The sequence below is a fragment of the Talpa europaea genome (assembly GCF_964194135.1).
Source record: "Talpa europaea genome assembly, chromosome: 13".
In the NCBI taxonomy this organism is placed as follows: Eukaryota; Metazoa; Chordata; class Mammalia; order Eulipotyphla; family Talpidae; genus Talpa; species Talpa europaea.
Genome location: NC_140080.1, coordinates 71,812,389 through 71,818,388, shown reverse-complemented (window position 1 = coordinate 71,818,388; position 6,000 = coordinate 71,812,389).

Sequence of the window (6,000 nt, the reverse complement as noted above, 5' to 3'; positions counted from 1 at the left end):
CTGTGTGGACCACAGCTCAGGGGTCCCCATCCTGGAACAGCTCTTGACTCTGTCTGCTCCTCATGGTCCCCAAGGTTGGGGTCCGGAGAATCTGGACCATTGGGGCAGAGGTGGCTCAAGGTGAGGTGATGGCTCTGCCACAGTCGCAACTCTCAGGAAGGCAGCTAAAGGACATCCTGAAACTGGGGTGAGTGTGACAGTGGGTGCCCCACTGGAGCCAAGTTGGAGATGGAGCAAGGCCTGAGGTGTTGGCATGCGGCAGCAAGTAGCAATGGTGGAGGCCGGCAGGCCGAGTTGTGCCTGGCTGTCATGGAATCCCCAGTTCTCATGCTTCTGAGGGCCCCGCTGGCCCTCGCCAGCCTTCCGACCAATAACAGCCTTCCGACCTGATTGTACAACATGCCTTGCAGCTGTTTCCCAGCGGGTACATCCTTTCAGGTGCTCCCGCGCCCCCCAGACCGCGAGCAGGGCGGGGCAGGTGTGCTTGTGTGCCAACAGAAGCACTGAGATTGCACTGGTGACAGGACTCACCCGATGCCACACAGCTATAGTGGCAGAGCAAGGACTTGAACCCAAGCCTCTGATGGAGCAATGGGTAAACTGCACTGTTGCTGGTTATTGCTGTCTATGAAGGTCTCTTTCCCGGGCATCTTGCTGAGCCTCCAAGTTCAAACACCTGCCGGAGCACTCAAGGCTGTGCCTGAGCTCACTCACCTTGGGCGTCCCTGGCTCCAGGCCTAGGACACATTGCTCCTCTGCCTGGAGCACCCGCCTTCCCTGTCTTTCTCCAACTTTCCCATCTTCTGGGAAAACTGAGATTGAAGTTTCCCTCCTGGGGGCTGCTGGCCGGCCCCTGTGACCGCACCAACCTCTGGGAAGTCTAAGGGCAGCTCACGCATTTCGTTTGCTGCCGGTGCCCAGGCATGGTATTGCGGGACTTGGCTTAGCACATCACAAACAGTCCAAAGTGCTTTGGGAATACCAGTGATTCCTGAAGTTTTTGGGTTATAGAGTCCTTTCAGAATCTAATGAAAGCTATGGTTCCTCTGATCCAGGTGAATATCCAGGTGAGGAGCTAAGAGACAGGTGAGGAGAGAGGGCTGGGGGCAGGGCAGCTCTCTGTGCAGACTGAATTTTGGGAGGGATTTCACACCATGCAATTTTCCTTTCTGATAGAGCCCTGGTCTTACTCTCCCCACCCCCGCAGAGAGGACAGGGCAGAGGGCCATTGGGGCTCCTGCTCAAAGGCTCTTCCTGGCCCAGCTGAGGTGCAGGAACTGCCCAGTGGCCAGGCCCTCCCCTGCTGAGGTGCACAGGCGACCCCTCCCACGGAGCGAAAAGCAAGCCAAGAGTTGGGGAGACATTCTGCGGGGGTCGCTGCTCCAAGCCCCTTCTTAGACTCACTGCTGCTCCACTTTTTGTTCCTTCAATGCAGTAAATCTCCTTCTATTATTCTCCAAGTTGATATAGTAAGCTGTGTCATTCTGAGAAGAAATACATAATGGTATATTAGAGGAATCATGGATCTCCTCATTCATGCTTAGGAAAAATTTATTACAATGTAAGAAAGTCTGAATAGCATGAATTTATTATAATGATTTAACACTTCTGCACTTGAGTTAAAAATGCCCCTCCATAAATAACTGTCCCTGCAAAACATAGCAAATTTACACAGTTTACCGTTTCCCAATGTTATATAAATCCAACAAGCTTAAATCAACTCCAGCTGGAAGAGGAATGCTGCGAACGGACTGTGAAGTTCATCTTGTCTCGATTGGCAGCCATAAGAAGCTGGAGAGTCAGCCTTCCCTGTCCGTGGCCCCTTCACATCAGCCCTGGTCAGAACCACCTCAGAACTTAACAGGGAAAAGGACAAAGACAGGAACCACTTCGTACCTGCAAGTGGCTGAAGGACAGTGGGCCTGGGCACTGGGGCTGTGGTGAGGACCTGGGCCATGACCTGTGTGGCGGTGCCTATGAGGTACGAGCCAGCCAAGGCTGTCCCGAGGGGGCCGTGGAGGGGCGGGGCAGAGAGGTCAGTGCCTGTGCCCTGATGGGATCTCAAAGGAGGCCTGGCTTTCTTTCAAATACCTCTTTTCCTTTCTCTCAAGTGCCAACACTGTTCTACTCCAGCTCTACTGAACACCCTACGTAGCCCTACTTGCGTGAACACTTTGTCCTTGTCTTTCCTCTGGGCCAAGTACCAGGGCTTGATCAGTGTTCCAGGCACTGAACATATAGGGTAGGGATTATCACCTCCACTTTTACAATCTTACGTTACCATATCTGAACGTTAGAGGTTATATGTCACTTGCCTAAATGTATATACAGCACACAAGAGGTGAGGATGGGTTGGTTCTAAGGTCAATCTATATCTGGCCACTTGACATTCTGACAGGAAAGACAAAACAGTATACAAAACAATGCAGCATAGTCTGAGCGACTTATGATGGAAGGCCTATGAAGCATTGTTGGAGCCAAGAGAACAGAGTCTGTAAGAATCCCTGGGGGGTGGGGGTGGGGCAGGGGGTGTTGTCAGGAAGATGGGGAAGCAGTGACAACTGAGCTGGATCTGGAATTCATCCAAAAGAAAAGGGCCTGGAAAAGTCACAGAGGTCTAATACGATGGCACACAGGCCCAGCTGAGGGTCTGGTGCACAGTAAGTACTCACTGTTTGATGTTTTCCTGGCGCCCACTGGAGGCCACTCCACATGCCCACATTCCACATTCCTCTCCCCGCACAGGCTCTGGGTCTCCATCCTTTCATGGCTAGCGCCATCACTCCACCAGGTCACAGCCACACAATGATTTGATTTTGCCCTGCATCTCACTTTCTTCTGGTTCATGCCTTTTCTCTCTCCTTTGTTCAGTCACAGCATTTCCCAATGTTTACTCCTCCAAGAGCTCCTCTGTTGATACCCATGTGCACCCCCATTGGGAAACAATTTGTTTACCCAAGTGCATTTATCCACCCTTTTTTTCTGTTTTTATTTTTTTTAATTTTTTCTGTTTTTATTTTATTTATTTTATTTTTATATTCCCCATACAATTGCAACCACCTGATTTTGACCCCAATCACTCCTTTCCCTGCCCCACCCCCAAAGTGTGTCTCTGGTTCATAGTTGTTTGTTGATTTTGATTTTTTTCTTTCTTATTGTTATTCTTTTTCCTGGTCCCTTATTTAGGTTTTCTAGATTCCTGCTATGAGTGAGACCATCCGGTATTTTTCTTTTTCTTTCTGGCTTATTTTGCTGAGCATGATCCCTTCCAGCTCCATCCATGTTGCTGCAAATTGCATGAGTTTATCTTTTTTGAACGCTGAGTAATATTCCATTGTGTATATGTACCACATCTTCTTGATGCAGTCATCTATTTTTGGGCATTTGGGTTGTTTCCAAAGCTTAGCTATTGTAAATTGTGCTGCTATAAACATAGGGGTGCAGGTGCTCCTTGGAATTAATGTTTCTGTGTCCTTTGGGTAAATACCTAGGAGTGGAATTGCTGGATCATATGGAAGCTCTATCTTTAGTAGGTTGAGGAATCTCCACACAGCTTTCCACAGTGGTTGGACCAGTTTGCACTCCCACCAACAGTGCAGGAGAGTTCCTGTCTCTCCACACCCTCGCCAACATTTGTTGTTGCTAGTTTTTTTTAATATGTGCCATTCTCACTGATGTGAGATGGTATCTCATTGTAGTTTTGATTTGCATTTCCCTGATTGCAAGTGACGTTGAACATTTTTTCACATGCCTGGTGGCCATTTGTATTTCCTCTTTGGAGAAGTTTCTTTTTAGCTCTTCTGCCCATTTTTTGACTGGATTATTTTCTTTGTTTTTGTTGAGTCTCATCAGCTCTTTATAGAATTTTGTGATCAGTTCTTTATCATTAGTGTTGAGTGCAAAAATTTTCTCCCAGTCGGTATCCACCCATTTTTATTAAGCACAGATGTATGTGTTGTGCATATAAATATGGGAATTCTGCCACCTTTTAAAAGGGTTTCTCTGTGGATTAAAAGAAATAAGGTATCTGGATCTTGCCTAATGCTTAGTAGGCACTCAATAGACGAGTTTCCTTCCCTTCCTTATCCCATTCCCTCAAATAGTCTGACACTACTGCTAGGTAGACAGTTCTAAACAAGTCATTCCAAAATAGTCTATGGTTTTTCATTTCTTGAACAGTAGAACCCCATTGCCTGACATTCACTATTCATCACAAATTGGACCCAACACACTTCTCTCAGCTTATTTCCACATCTTCTCTTCTAGAGCCTCACCTACTAGTCACGACCCCATCCTTTCAAAACACATCTGTGCTCTCTCATCAATAAACTCAGGCTCTGCCACTCCGTCTTAGATGCTCTTTCAAACCCTCTTCCTTTCTCTCCTCCCATGAAGCCTAAGTAAACTTAGCCTAGCAATTTGCTTTTCTGAAACCATTACATTTATGGCTTCTCACCAGTCACTGGAAATTTTACTGTGATGATTCTTATTTCAATTATTATTAAAATTTTTTAAGTATGCAGCTTCGTCTTTTGTTTAGTATGTAAGCTTACTGAGGAATAAATGGTGCTACAGAGAGTCCTCAGCAGTGGGGCACCCTGCACGTGTCAGATAATACACCTAGATCCTTCACATACAGTATCTCATTGAATTTCACCCGCATGACCATCCTATGAGAAATGCATTCCCATATTATAGATTAAGAAACTTCAGTGTGGTCAGTGTGGTTTTGCTTAAGATCATGCAGCTAGCAAGCAGTATAACTGAGATCTAACAAAGGTCTATTTGCTTCCATAGCTCAAGTTGTTAACTGCTTCCCTAGGTCAATGACACTTTTATGTACTGCTGGACACCCAAGGGATGCACTCAGCTGGCCAAGAGCTGGACAAGAGCATGCCCTTAGGTTTTGACAAACCTTGGGCTTTGACAGGTCACAGAAAAGGGATTTGGCTGTCCCTTTGGCAACATATGATTTAATTCATTCCTACTAAACTCCAGGTATCAGTGTCTTCTGGTTTTACTAGTGTATCTACCATTTCCTTCCTCCATTAGCGCCAATAAGCATCACCCTCATTTTGGCCACTGTCTTTTCAGAAGAGCTCTTAACTAGGGCTATAACAGTCTTCATTATGAAGTTAGTTATGAAGCCTGAGAGGTTAGATAATCCCTTTTCTGCATGAAATGGAGCCTAATGCCTCAGGCACAACATGCTGGAACAGCGACTCTGAGAAACTGGTTGCTTATTTATGAAACTGGTTCTCTAGTCAGGTCATTCTTCCTCTGTGAACTCTCACCCCACTCATTGCTAGCTATGTTCTTTGACTCAAAGATAACCTTATGGCAACTGGGACAAACTTTACGTACCTCATTTTTAGCTTGGGATCAACTAGATGATTCTGCCCCTGCCACCTCTGCCTCTGAGAGTTATCTGCAGATTTTGCTTAGGTCCTGACTGACTTGGGACCAGGGGACCATAGGGTCTCTGGCTGTCTTGGTTGCATCCACAGGTGTGATGGGCATTTCAGGCACTCAAGCCCTCACCTACATTCTCCCAACACTAAAGTCAACCAGGCATACCATTTTTTCATCTTTCAAAGTGCTGTGGTATTTCTTCCTGGTTGAGCAGTTTTGAGGACGGACACATGGAAGGAACTCAGAAGGTTAAACCTTTCACTTCAGCCTTCACACAACCTAGAGGAGGCTTGGTGTCCAGGTGAGCGGGAGTTAGCCAGGAAAAACTATTAGGATGTGACAAACCATATCCTTTCTTTCAGTTGACCACAAGCTCTGCTGATTTAACAGGTACTGAGGAAAATAGTAGTTTGATAACCCTCAGCTTTTGGTTATTATTTCAAGTTATTCCCAATTGATCAGATGACAGATGCTCAAAGGACAATTCAATATCAAAACCACGTGGAGAAGATAGCCATAGACATAATTTATTAACTTAAAATCTCGCACATATATAAACAGTTGCCCACATTAAAAGTAGCGCAAACA